Below are 14,935 nucleotides of genomic sequence, written 5' to 3'. Positions count from 1 at the left end.
GGGATCTCAAAACAAAAGAGAAATCTAACAAAAAGAGAGCTCTAAAGGCCTTTCCTTCCAATAATCAAAAAAGTACCTAACTTTTGAATTAGTTTGGGTTCCTAAAAAACTTGTTAAGAAGTTATTTCCAATATTTCAGCATGACTTGGAAATGAACTTAGTGTCTCAAAAGCTTTGCCATTAGAATAAAAACTCTGGCTGGTTCCAAAAGGTAAGAAAGATTTAAGAACAAGAGAAAAGATGAATGATCTATTTATGAGACAAAGACTGCCCTACCTAAATTCACAAGAGCTTATCACCAGAAAGGCTGTTATCAAGTGATTAATTCTCTTTTTTGTCCAGTCATTTATCAAATTGTCACCTAAGAAATGGAAGATTATAAGCGTAGGAAGTCACCTAAGAGCAGAGCTTCTCAAACTGGGATTTCAAAGGAATCTATAGAAATTTCAGAGAGATCATGTACTTGAATGGGGAAAAAATAGATCCTCATTTTCACTAATCTTATTAAAATTTAGCATTTTCTTTAATTATCTAATATTAAAAGATATTCACCATATTGCCAAAGAGTTCCATAATACAAACAACTTAACAGAATTATAAGTAGCTAGGATATATAGTGGGGCAGATATATGATTCACTGGATAGAATGCTGGGTCTACAGTGGCCTCACCCTATTTGTCTCAGTTTCCTTATCTGTAAAATGAGATGGAGAAGGAAATGATGAACTATCTTTGCCAAAAAACAAAAAACAAAAAACCTCACAAAAAGTCAGACCAGTCTGAAAACAACTAAACAGCAAAAGGTAGCAGAGTGGATAGAACGCTGTACCTGGAACCAAGAAGACCTGAATTCATATCTAGCCTCAAACATTTACTAGCTCTGTGATCCTGAGAAAATCACTTAATTAGTAACTTGTCTGTCTCAGTTTTTTCAACTGTAAAATTGAAGATAATAATAGCACCTATCTCCTAGGATTGTTACTGAGAATCAAATGAAATAATGTTTGTAAAAGTATCATCTCAGTCCCTGGAACATAGTAGACAAATAATAAATACTTGTTCCATTAAAAAAAAGTTTGCCATTTAATAAAAACAAATAAATTAGCACTTCATTTTTCAAAATAAATAAAAGGTTGTTCCCTTCTCCTTCCTTTCAAAGAAACCGGATCTTAAATTTAGATCTCATTCAATGATTCCCAGTCATTGTAGTCCTCTGCTTCTCTTTATTATGCAGGTAACACCTAACTCTTTCCCCTGGACTATGACCAGTTTCCTAATTGATCTTTCTGACTCTACTTCCTCCCTTCTCCAAACCATCTTCCACACAGTTGTCAAAACACCTGAACTAAAGCATCTTAATACATACCATTACTCTACTCAATAGCTCCTTTTTAGTTCTAGGATAAAAATATAAGCTTTATATATATATATATATAAATTTTTTTTTGCTAAGGCAATTAGGGTTAAGTGACTGGCCAAGGGTCACACAACTAGAAAGTATTAAGTGTCTGAAGCCAGATTTGAACTCAGGTCCTCCTAACTTCAGGACTGGTACTCTATCCACTGTACCACCTAGTTGCCCCTAAGCTTCTACTTTTTATATTAAAAGTCCTTCACAGTTGGGACCCAGTTCAAGACTTATTTCATGTTACTCTTTCTCACGGTTGCTACACTCTAGCCAAATGGGTCTAGTGTATTTTTTACAAAGAAAACATTCTAATTCATTTTTTCCTTGCATAAAGGGGAAGTTCTTCATTCTAGAATATCCCTCTGCCCCTTCAGCCACTTTTTCCCATTGGTGGGGTTACCTGGGCTTCTCTATTTTGAGGAAGGGGTCAGGCTTGTTTATTGGGCCTGTCTATTCATTCCTTTAAAAACTCTTGCCTTCAGTTTCAATGGTCTTGTGACGGAGAGCCATCTACACCCAAAGAGAGGGCTGTGGGAACTGAGTATGGATCACAACATAACATTCTCACTCTTTTTGTTGTTTTTTGTTTGCATTTTATTTTCTTTATCATTTTTTCTTTTTGATTTGATTTTTATTGTGTAGCAGGTTAATTATATAAATATGTATGCATATTTATGTTTAACATATACTGGATTACTTGCCATTTAGAGGAGTGGATGGAGGAATGGGGAAAAATTGGAACACAAGGTTTTATAAGGGTTAATATTGAAAAATTGCCCATGCATATGTTTTGAAAATAAAAAGCTTTAATTAAAAAAAAAGCTCTTGCCTTGTTCTCCCTCACCTCCACTTCCAGATAGCCCTAGCTCCCTTCAAGTTTTAACTCAGATATTATTGTCTGTATAAACCTCTCCCTATTCTCCTCTTATTTATGCTACCCCAGCTCCAAGCAATGGTTTCCCAATGGCTTTGAGACACTTTGTATACCTGGGAACCTGGGAACAGAATTTAAGATGAACTCTTCAAAACACCAAGATCATTTGTTTTGTTTTTATCTTTATATATCCAATACATAATAATGCACCTACAAATTAGGAGGAATTGGGGAACCTGTAATTTCACTGATTCCAGCATCTCACTGAGATGAAACATACTCCAAAGATGCAGATTAGCAAGTTTACAGTCTTAGTTGGTGAAGGACACAGGAGGTTAAAGACATATCTGTGGTCACAAAACAATGTGTAAAATAAAGAACTTTTGACTCCATGGAAGGTCTCCTCCCCACTATGCTAGGTTATTTCTCTAAATAACACCCGTATTAATGCACTTCCAAAAAATCTGTTTATTCCTATCATTAATGAAAATTACAGCTCCCTTGTGGCCTTATATAGTCTTGATGATGACAAAGTTATAGGATTTAATATTTGTCACCTCAGAGTAGGGAATCCATAACTTGTAGTTCAGGTAGTGCTGTAGTCAAAAAAAATCTGTTACCTGATAACCAACTTTAGAGTGATAAACTTCTTTTAAGTTAAGTGGGTCGGGATTCAGATATCAGAATCATAGTAGACTAAAGTAGAGGATACAATGCAAAATAAATAAATGTTTTATGCTGAGTTTGATGTTGAGATTGATAAATTAATTAGTACTTCTACTTATGGTATTATGTTTTCTGGAAAAAGAAATGCTGTATCTTGGCAGCATACAGATCAAAGAGCATTATTTATATCTAAATTTATTGGAGAGGGCAGAAAGTCAACTTTCATAAAACAGAAAAAAATTAAGCAAAACCCTTTAATTTATCTTAATGTTTCAAGAAGACCATTTGAAAGACTTCAATTTATATATTTGTCTTTTCCATGGCTTGAGCCTCCAAGCAGTTTATAGTCCATGCTCCTTCAAGATTTATTTAAAGTATGCTAGTTCTTTCAGCATCAAGTGTTTGGGCTTTTTCTATGTTATTTTAGCATGATTTTGGGGGAAAAAAAACTAGAAATTCATCAATTTCTGCTTGTAAAAACTCTAACTTCAAAAAGTTTCTTTTTATTCATTTATTCTAATCCATAAGTTGAGAGATCATAGGGGGAAAAGGGGGGAAGAAAAAAGAGCTTTTTACTTATTTCAAACTATAGCACCTGGATCATAGATAGGCTTTAGCATTTTCAATCTATAGTTGTACTCTGAAATTCACAACCCATGGAGCCTCTCTCCCTTGAGCACATGGCAATAGAAAATTGGGCTGTATTTTCTACCACCATTTACTTTCCAATAATGCTCAATAAAAAGTAATAGGGAAAATAGAAATTATCTGTTTTTCCAGAATTGAAAGATTTTTCTATCTTCTCATAGTCATTTATATTTCTTCGAGACATTCTAAGAAAACCACATCTTGTTAGAGTTTAAGTGAATATTCATATAGTCACAATGTTGAGCCAAATGAAATAGAGGGAAATAAAGGCAAAAACTAGAACCAGTTTAACCATAATACATACTGAAAATTGATCATATACCTAAAACATAAATTTTTGAACTTCTAGATTAACTAATTCAAGTTTCAATGATTTGCTTAAGGTTTCACAATTGATAAGCAGCCCAGCTGGAATTCAGGTATTCTGCATTGGGCCAATGGTATCAAACTCTAGGATCTCTGGGTCAGCTATAAGCTATTCCTCATTCCATTAATATCAAAATGTCTTTTAAGTACTTCACCCTCAGACGTCTTTGCACTCTGTTTTTGATGTCCGAGTGTGAAAAACAGCCAAAAGTAGAGGGAACAAGAAGCAGGGAGGAATAAGGAGTTTGTTTATTTTAAAATTCATAGGTTTTGAGAATGGCCTTTAAGACTCAACTTTTGCAATATATACAGTATATAAAATATACTGTAAACTAACAGTTGGGAAACACTATCATAAAAGCTATCTTATTTGAAATTTTTGATGACAAAAACAGATTTAAACCCAAGATCACAAAACTATGTGAAACGTAGAATAAGAAGATGAAGTTTTTCTCCACTCCCATCTGTCTTCCTAATGTAGAGGTCTGATTATGTCTCCTCTGATTCCAACTTCTATTAAAATTCCAGTGGTTCCTTATGGCCTCCAGGATTAAATACAAAATGCTATTTGGCCTTCAAAGAATTTAATAACCTGCCCTCCCCCCCAGGCGTTTTCTCTGGCAGTCTACTCTGTCTGGAACACTCTCCTTCCCCTACTTTAAGCTTCCTTGAAGTTCCAATGAAAATTCCATCCTTTATTTCCCAACCCTTTGACTGAAAGCTCCTTGAGGGCAGCTACTGATTTTTGGCTCTTTTTATATCTCTAGAACTTAGCATACCTGGAACATAACAGGAGCTTAATAAATGTTTGTTGATTACCTTAACAAAGAAAAATGTAAAAAAAAAACAAATCCTAACCTTGGGTTCAAAAGCTCAACTGACTAGATCATATGAAAAAGATTCAGAATTTTAGTGAATTCTAAACTCAACATAAATCTGTGAGATCTGGCAAAATAGTATAAAAATAAAAAATACTAGTAAAAAAGTTAATAGTAACTAATAAAAAGGGTTACTATTAACTATTAAACTATATTTAACTACATTATTATTAATATAATTATTAACTAAATTAACTACTATAAGAGTTGCATTGGTACATCTGTAACATGCAGGACAAGGGAGGTTTTAATTCTCTTCACTTTACCCTGATCAAATCAGTTCTAAAATAGTGGCTATAATTCTCCGAAACACATTTTAGAAAGGACAATAATATGGTCCAATATATTCAGTGATAAAAAACTGAAAATGTTTAACTTGGAAAAGAGATTAAAATGGCTAAATGAGAAAAAAATGATCAGATTTCAACTCAAGCACGACTTTCAACATGTGATCTTTCAAGATCTTCTCCCTGACTCTCTCCCCTTCCATTAGTATAGTCCCACAGCCTATGAAAAAAATTACTCTATATCACTTAACATTTATTTTTATCTACTTATACATGTACATGTTTGATGCAATAGAGCAAATATCTAAAAGAAACCACTTGGCACTCTGCATTATGTTAGCAAAATAATTTTTGGGAAAAACAATGTAATCTGTTGTTGTTGTTCAGTCGTTTCAGTTATATCTAACTCCTCAGGATCCCTTCTGGGGTTTTCTTGGCAAAGATACTGAAGTGGTTTACCATTTCCTTCTCCAGTTTATTTTACAAATGAGGAAACTGAAGCAAACAGGGGTTAGTGACTTGCTCAGGGTCACACAGCTAGTAAATATTCAAAGTGAATCTTGACTTGAGTCTTCCTGGTACTCTATCCACTACACCTCCTAACTGCCCCTAAAAATCCATTAATTCCTGCTTATAGAGACTTTACCTTCAAAAAGTTTCTTTTTCCTACTTTATTCAAAGTCAAAAATATAAACTTCATTAGTACATGCATAATGCATGCCCTGCAAATAGTTGGCTCTTAATAAGTGTTTGTTCCTTTCCCCTTCTTTAATATAAAAACCCTTATAGTAAAGACTTGTGTTTTTGTCTTTGTAACTCTAAAGACTGATATTGTGCTTTACAATTCATAGTAAGAACTTAATAAATGCCTTATGGTTGGTTGATTGATTGATCCTGTTTTGCATATAGTTCAAAAGCCCCAAAGAAATGATTTGTCACAGATAATAGAAAAGTTTATGGCAACAATTTAGAACCCAGGGCTCCTTCTCTAAGGCTAGTACAGGCTAGTACTCTTTATTTAAAGCAAAATTTGCTACAATAAATTTCTAGGATCAACAAACAAAAGATTTGTCAAAGCTTTGATGTTTACAGGGACATGTTTTGACCTAGAAAGAAAAACAGCTTTAAAATACAAAATGTCCGCAAGCCAGTCCAATACTGAAGCTGTTGAAACTTTAATTTCATGGCAGAGACAGAAAGAGTAAGATGAATCTAAAAAATGGAATACTACCAATAAAATATCATACAAAAGAAAAAAATTATCATGGAAGGATAGTTTTTGAGAAAGAAAATGTCAGACACAGTCTTAAGTTTTCAACAAATTAATTTTGTACTTGCATAGTCAAACAGAAGGCTATCTTGGCCAAAATTCATTCATTCCTCATTCAGTCATTTATTCACCCTCTTTCTGTGCTTATTTTAAAAAAGATTTTTCCCTCCATTTCAAATTGGGTTCTTGTCACTCTAAATGTGTCATCTCACCATATCATTCATGAAATGTGTGAACAGATCAACTCTTTCTACTTTCTTTGTAAATTCTTTATATTTTCTATCTGCATTATTCATAATTTCAATGTAGGGAAAAGCCAAGTTTATAAATATTAATGGTAGGTAATAGTCATTGTGACACCTAAACTTGAAAGGATTAAGGGAATAATTCAATAAACTATATCATGATTATAATTAAAATGGATATTTATGTGAGTCAAGTATTAACTAAAAAATGATTACTACTTATCAATCAGAAAATTTTAATTCAATAAAGGCTTACCCTTTCCTTTAGCTAAAACCAGTTCCAAGAAAATTAATTCTCTTGTTTCTATTTGTCTTTACTCTTTTGACAAAGCCAGTTATTATATACTGTAACACTAAGTTGAAATTAAACTATGTGAATACATACACATACATAGAAGATGATGCTATTATCACAAACCTTCCATCTGCTTCAATAAATTGTAAAACTTATAATTTTTTTTCATTTACTATGTAATAATGCAATTATATAATATAATGTAGTGCATTATTCCTACCTTAATAGGCTTCCAACATTTCTCTCAACCCCCAGATTGGGAAATAGGGAATAGATTACCCTGGGGAAAATAAATTGACTTTTAGGTGTCCATTTACAGAATTGCTATTTCCTTGAAAGAAGGGAGAAAGTTCAGTCCACTGTGAATAAATTCCTGGCAACTACTGCTATGCCCCAAAGTGGTCAGATATATTCAATAATTCAATTCAATAATGATAATTTAGTAAAAAATGGAATTGTTTGGTTGTGTCCCTTGCTTTATTATCTCATTAGGAGTTTTTTTTAAGCAAAAATAGTGGGTAGTCATTTTCTTGTCCAGCTCATTTTATAGATGAGGAAACTGAGAAAAATAGGGTTAAGTGACTTGCCCAGAGTCACATAGCAAAGTCAGTATCTGAAGCCAGATTGAACTGAGAAAGATAAGACTTCCTGATTCCAGCCCCAGTGCTATATCCATTTCACCACCTAAATTAAATAAGAGTAATAATTTCTAAATCTAAGTAAATTGTGACAATACTTCAGAAAACTGGTTAGCCTAGGATATTAAATAATATGTAACTTATGTGGTACATATATATATACATATATATGTATATATATATATATATATATTATGCTAATCAGTTAACCTCATTAATTAAATACCTAAGTACTAGGGAATCTTACTGAGGATACAAAGACAAACATTTGCATGTTTTCTCCCCATTGCAACCATCTTGAAAACAGAAACTGTTATGGGTTGCTTTGTGTTTTTTGGGGGGGCAGACTGGGGAAAACTTTCTTTTTAAACTCTGAATTTAGCATAATTCATGGCATATAGTAAGCATTTAATAAATGCTTTTGATTTAATTTAATTTGGTTAAATTATTTAAGTCACATAGGGAAAGGCTGTGGAATGATGAATAACAGTGGAATAAAAGGGCACTGATTTAAATTCTGCCTTCAAGATTCACTAGAAAGGAATGGTTGGTCAAAATCTTGGAGTTTCTTATAATACGTACAAATAAATGCACGCATCACAGAAAACAGATAAAAATAATAAAGTTACTAATTGCTAACTATTACATGTAATAAAGTATAAAGACTAAAGAAATACAATTGTATAGTAGATTGGGTACTAGACTTGGAGTCAGGGAAACCTGAGTTTAAATTCTGCCTTAGAGTCTTATTAGTTGTGTGACCTTACAGCTAGGTGGCAAGAACATGGCCTGGAATCAGGAAGATTGATCTTCCTGAGTTCAAATCTAGCCTCAGATACTTACAAGCTGTGTGACCCTGGGCAAGTCACCTAACTATGTTTTCCTTAAACTCCTTATCTGTAAAATGAACTAAAGGAGGAAATGGCAAACCACTCCTGTATCCTTAACAAGAAATTTCCAGAAAGGGTCACAAAGAAATAGATATGACTAAAATGAATAAACGAGATTTTAATAACAACTCTGGACAAATTGCAATCCCTCTAAGTCTCCTAAGTCTCTTATCTTACCATGTTGTTATAAGAATTAATTGTGATAATACATGGTTTTTTAAATAACTCTGAAAAACACTGTGACTCCATATAGGGAGAACTTCAGCATTATCATTGTATCATTGAGAAACAACCTCAACCAAAAAATCAACATCATATTATTACCATTGTTCTGAGGGGGGTAACAATAAGAATTCAATGTTCTCCTTAATATCTGGCAAATATCATGGAAGAGGCAGAAAGAAGAGACCCATTAGGCAGCACTATAGAGCTGATTAAATTTTAAGGAAAACCAACACATCCTTAAAAATGCATTTTAGTTTGTAAAATAGCTATGTTGCCTTTTTTAAATGCTGCTTACAAATAAAATTATACTTTTCCTAAATTAACTTATCCTATTATTTAATTGTATAATTTTGTAAAAAAAAAAAAAAAAAAAAAAAAAAAAAAAAACCTTTCAGTCCTGGGATTCATTCAGATCATTAAAACACACACACACACACACACACACACACACACACACACACACACACACATATCCCATTTCAGTTGGGGTTTTCAAAACTGCCTCACATATGGTATTGGCTCCAGATATTATTTTGTAATCAACAGAAATGGCAGAGCTTCTTAGATGAATTTCATTTACAATTTTTGAACTGATATTCATTGATTTATAATCCCCCATTCTTAGTCTAGATATTAGAATTGCATTTGTTTTATAAAAGGAAGTTGGTAAAGCAAAAAAAAAGAGTAATTTATAATTATAATAAACCCAGGTACTTATGAATTAGTGATCACTATAAACCTGAACTAATTACTCAAGAACAAATTATGCCATACTAATCTTACTTTTTTTTGGCAGCATTGGCAAATCAGAATAGGAGAATGCTACAGATGTAGTTGCATATTTGATTGCTAGTATGCCATCTTCTCATGATTCTCATTATATCTTTGTGGGGGGAATGGGGAGCTTTAAGGTTTATGCTGTATTATGGTATTTGGGTAGATCATTATCATTAAGGGGATAATGTCAATGTGATGTAAGTAAGCAACATAGTTCTGTCCTTGGCCCTATTCTCTTCATAATTTTTGTTACTGACTCAGATAATAATATTATTATATGTACTATATATATTACATATGTATATATGTACATGTATGTAATATATATTTATATTACATAGCCATCAAGTTTAAATAGGAAGCTAGATGGCATAGTGGATAGAGTTCCAGACCTGGAGTCAAGGATTTATGCAAAATAACTGTCATTTTATTAAAGCTCCATGAATCACTGTGACAAGGTAACTGAAAAAGCAATATTAATTAATTGATTAATTAATAGTTGCACAAGATTCAAAATAAGAGAAAAGATAATCTCACTCTAGTCAGCCAAGATTAGACAACTAGAGTATTATTTGGTTACGAGTGCATTTTAGGGAAAACATTAACTAGCATGTCAAGAAAACTAGAAACCAAGTTATAGGAATCTCACTTCAAAAAATTAGGGATATTTAGCCTGGAGAAAATAAGTTTAACAAAAGATATAACATCTCTTTTCATATATTTAAAGTATGGTTACATGTAAGACAATTACATGTGTCTTGTATGGTCCCAGAAATCAAAACTAAAACCAAGTGATTAGTAGGTATTATAGAATAACAAATTTCTGCAAGATATACAGAAAAAATGTCTGACAATTAGAGCTATCCAAAGTAGGAAGAGTTGTCTTGGAAGACAGTGAATTCTCCATCACTAGAACTATTTAATTAATTACCTAGCTAATTAATTAATTGATTAATATGTTTATTTTAATGGTGTACCTATAAAGGCTCTATGCTGGATGCTGATAATATAAATATGAAAATTAGATGGTCCCTGACTTCAAGACACTTACATTTTAATGGACAAAACCAAATATATAGGAAAGTGGTGGCTAAGGATGGGAATTCAGGTGTGGGAAGTCATGGGATGCTGAGTGGAACCACAAAGCAATTGACTGTTAAGCTTTTTCCAGAAGCCCTGGTATTTTTATCTGATTATCATTTCTAGAGCAAGAGATGAAAAGCTTTGACAGAATCAGAAGTATAGTATTGTAGAAGGGGATTCAAGTTACAGAGGGAATATGGGCTGGAATAGGCTAGATAAAGTGAATCTTCCCTTATTCATTAAGCAAAAAGGTCCATCCCAAGGAAGAGTTTTAAAATTGCATGAATGTCTCTGAATGTGAGATAACAGATTAATCCCCTAGGAGGTGGGAGCAAAAGGAAGAGTGAGTACAATTTATTAGAAATATTGTCACTGGGATTCCTGCTCATGTGTGGGTGGGATTATCTGACATTTGAGATCCATTACAATGCTAAGATTCTGTGATTCTAAACTAAGACCATGTTTTCTTATTTTTTTTTTCAGGAGTATGTTTGAAAACATTAAAATTTGTGTGGATATTTGCTTGTGCTATGAATCGTTATCAAACAGGAAAATTCCAAAACCTTGAATCACAATTAAAACCTCTTTCTGACAAAAAAAAAATGGCCATAAAAACTACCAACAAATAGGAAAAAAAAATCTTTATTTCTTTTTCTTTAATTGTCTCTACCTGTTCTCTAATCCACATGATAATAAGAAGGGAAATAAGGCTAAAAATTAATATGATATGGCAAGAACTAAGTGGATTTTCTTGGGTGACAATCCAATATAATAATTTGAGATCATACAAAATATACATATTTATAGACAAAAGTTAATATATAAATGCCTTTTTCTGGTAAAAACTCAAAAGAAAAAGATTATACTGATAAATATATAGATACATAGGTATATATGTGTGTATATATAAAATAAATACACTTGTACTTGGACAATCCGGACAAAGGATGTCACTCTTCTGGTTTTTCTAGCAAGTAAAGATCTCATTGCTCTTGCTGTATGGACTGCCATTATCCCTTAAGACTTAAAGTTAAAACCTGAGGTTAAAGAATGGACTATTAAGTTGGAGCAACAAACAAGAGCTGCACAGAAAGAACAAAGAAATTTTAAAGCTTTAGTTAGCACAGATATAAAGCCAAAAACTAAGTGATAGAGCTGAAAACACACTTTGAGTCTCTCATTGGAGAATAAGCTAAGTTGACTCACCTCTGGCACATAAGAATGATGCTAAGATTGTCAATAATTCCCCAAATAAAAGAGAGAATCACATATTGATTAAAGCTATTTCAGCATCTTAGAAATTTCAGACACCAAAAAACTTTCTAAGACCTTAGTATTCTTTCCCCCCTCCCCCAGAGAAGCAGCATGGCATCTTATTGAGTGTTGTTGTTTGGAATCAGCAGATATTGAAATCAACCAAGATCTAAATTCACATTATATCTCTAATATTTAGTAGGTGTCTAACCATAGGGCAAGTAATGTGAGGACACTGAAGTTCATCATCTGTTTGTTTAATAGTTTGGTTGGATTTGGTATTGGCTAAGAAATAGACTGGTAGATCAGTGGAACAGATTAGATACAAAGGACAAAAAAGGATACATATATAGCAACCTAATCTTTGACAAACCCAAAGATACCAACATTAGGGATAAAAATTCATTATTCGGAAAAAACTGTTGGGAAAACTGGAAATTAATATGGCAGAAATTAGATATGGATCGACACTTAACACCATATACCAAGATAAGATAAAAATGGGTACATGATTTAGGCATAAAGAGTGAGATAATAAATAGATTAGAGGAACAGAGGATAGTCTACCTCTCAGACTTGTGGAGGAGGAAGGAATTTATGACCAGAGGAGAACTAGAGATCATTATTGATCACAAAATAGAAGATTTTGATTACATCAAACTAAAAAGTTTCTGTACAAATAATACTAATGCAAACAAGATTAGAAGGGAAGTAACAAATTGGGAAAATATTTTTAAAAACAAAGGTTCTGACAAAGGTCTCATTTCCAAAATATATAGAGAACTGAGCCTAATTTATAAGAAACCGAACCATTCTTCAATTGATAAATGGTCAAAGGATATGAACAGCCAATTTTCAGATGATGAAATTGAAACTATTTCCACTCATATGAAAGTGTTCCAAATCACTACTGATCAGAGAAATGCAAATTAAGACAACTCTGAGATACCACTACACACCTGTCAGATTGGCTAAGATGACAGGAACAAATAATGATGAATGTTGGAGGGGATGTGGGAAAACTGGGACACTAATACATTGTTGGTGGAGTTGTGAAAGAATCCAGCCATTCTGGAGAGCAATCTGGAATTATGCCCAAAAAGTTATCAAACTGTGCATACCCTTTGACCCAGCAGCGCTACTACTGGGATTATATCCCAAAGAAATACTAAAGAGCGGAAAGAGACATATATGTGCCAAAATGTTTGTGGCAGCTCTTTTTGTTGTAGCTAGAAACTGGAAGATGAATGGATGTCCATCAGTTGGAGAATGGTTGGGTATATGAAAGTTATGGGATATTATTGCTCTGTAAGAAATGACCAGCAGGAGGAATACAGAGAGGCCTGGAGAGACTTAAATCAACTGATGCTGAGTGAAATGAGCAGAACCAGAAGATCACTGTACACTTCAACAACAATACTGTATGAGGATGTATTCTGATGGAAGTGGAAATCTTCAACATAAAGAAAAACCAACTCACTTCCAGTTGATCAATGATGGACAGAGGTAGCTACACCCAGAGAAGAAACACTGGGAGGGGAATGAAAATTGTTAGCACTAATATCTGTCTGCCCAGGTTGCATGTACCTTCGGAATCTAATGTTTATTATGCAACAAGAAAATGATATTCACACACATGTATTGTACCTAGACTATATTGTAACACATGTAAAATGTATGGGATTGCCTGTCATCGGGGGGGAGGGAATAGAGGGAGGGGGGGATAATTTGGAAAAATGAATACAAGGAATAATATAAAAAATATATATATATAATAAAAAAAAATAAATCCTTGATACCTAAAAAAAAAAAAAATAGTTTGGTTGGGGTTGCAAGCCCTCATTTTTTAATGCGGGGAATTCCCCACATGGAAATTCCTTCCAATATCTCATAAATATCTGCAATATATAGTTACAGAAGTCACTGAAACATTGAGAAGTTAAGTGATCCATGATCACTCAGCTGGTAAATGTGAGAACTTGAAAATGGTTTCTTGACTCCAAACCTAAATACCTATCCACAATGACACACTACTTCCTCATCTCTAAATTGGGAGAGGTAATATGAAGATCAGATTACTGACTACATATGAAGTATACTGTAAACTTTAAGAACATTATTTCTTCAAGACACAAAAAATATTTGGATTTGTAATGTTTTAAATATATATTTGTACTTGTAATGAGAGAGTTAAAATATTATCTAAATGCGTCTTTTGTGTATAGATAAAATTTTACAACTATTTTGAATATTTTGCATTGCTATTTCCCATCTCAAAAAAAGATGGAGAAACAGATTTGTCTCACAGATGAGAAAAACATATTTTCTACTTATAAAAAACACATGCTTGCAGTTTCCAAAAGTTGATCAATTGCCATGCATAGATCACCTTCACAACTCAAAGATAATGTTTATTTTAATACATTTGAATCATACTACCATGATAAGACTGAAAATATCCAAATTGTATCCCTTGATTTTAATTTTTTTTCAAAGTAAATATTCTCCTTGACATTGGCTACTCTCTAACATAAGGTATTATAGAAATGCTTGCACCATAGAAATTTTTATTTTCATTTTGTCTGGCATTTAATTGATTAACACAAACATATGTGTTGCCACAACTTTTGCTCCATTCTGCTCATTTTAATCAGAATCTAATCTTTCAAAGAAAAGTATAGAGAGAAGATTATAAAATAAACACCTTGGTTATTGAGAATTCTATATTCTAGCTCCCTCAACTTCTCCACTACAGTAAACTCAGAAACCTAGATTCAAGCCTTCAAACATCAGTATTGTTGAAAAATAAATTTAAAAAATCAAATTGATAAGAAGTCAAAATAGGAAGCTACGAGCAATTGATTTACCAAATGTGGGGTGGAGAAGCCTTTTATTCTTTGTAGATAGAGTTTAATAATTTGAGGATCCATATTATTGTGGGTAATCCCTTTATCAATACAGATTATAATCCTTCACCTTTGTATAAATCATCTTTTTGTGTCATGAATTCATTTGGCAATCTGATGGAGCCTATGGACTTTTTCTCTGAATGATGATTTGTTTTCATAAAAAATTATTTTCTTCACAACAGAAAGAAATCTTAAATTTCAGTTAGAAATTAATGAAAATAAG

General features: G+C 32.8%; 1 protein-coding gene across 8 annotated transcripts in view; it reads right to left on the bottom strand.

The window, feature by feature from the left end:
- The window catches only part of MCTP1 (multiple C2 and transmembrane domain containing 1), a 722,542-nt gene that overhangs the window by 692,045 nt on the left and 15,562 nt on the right, over positions 1-14,935 (bottom strand). The window lies entirely within an intron of this gene.

This window comes from Sminthopsis crassicaudata, chromosome 1 (genome assembly GCF_048593235.1).
Source record: "Sminthopsis crassicaudata isolate SCR6 chromosome 1, ASM4859323v1, whole genome shotgun sequence".
In the NCBI taxonomy this organism is placed as follows: Eukaryota; Metazoa; Chordata; class Mammalia; order Dasyuromorphia; family Dasyuridae; genus Sminthopsis; species Sminthopsis crassicaudata.
Note: the sequence above shows the minus strand (reverse complement) of the source record. Positions and strands in the feature narration are given on the sequence as shown.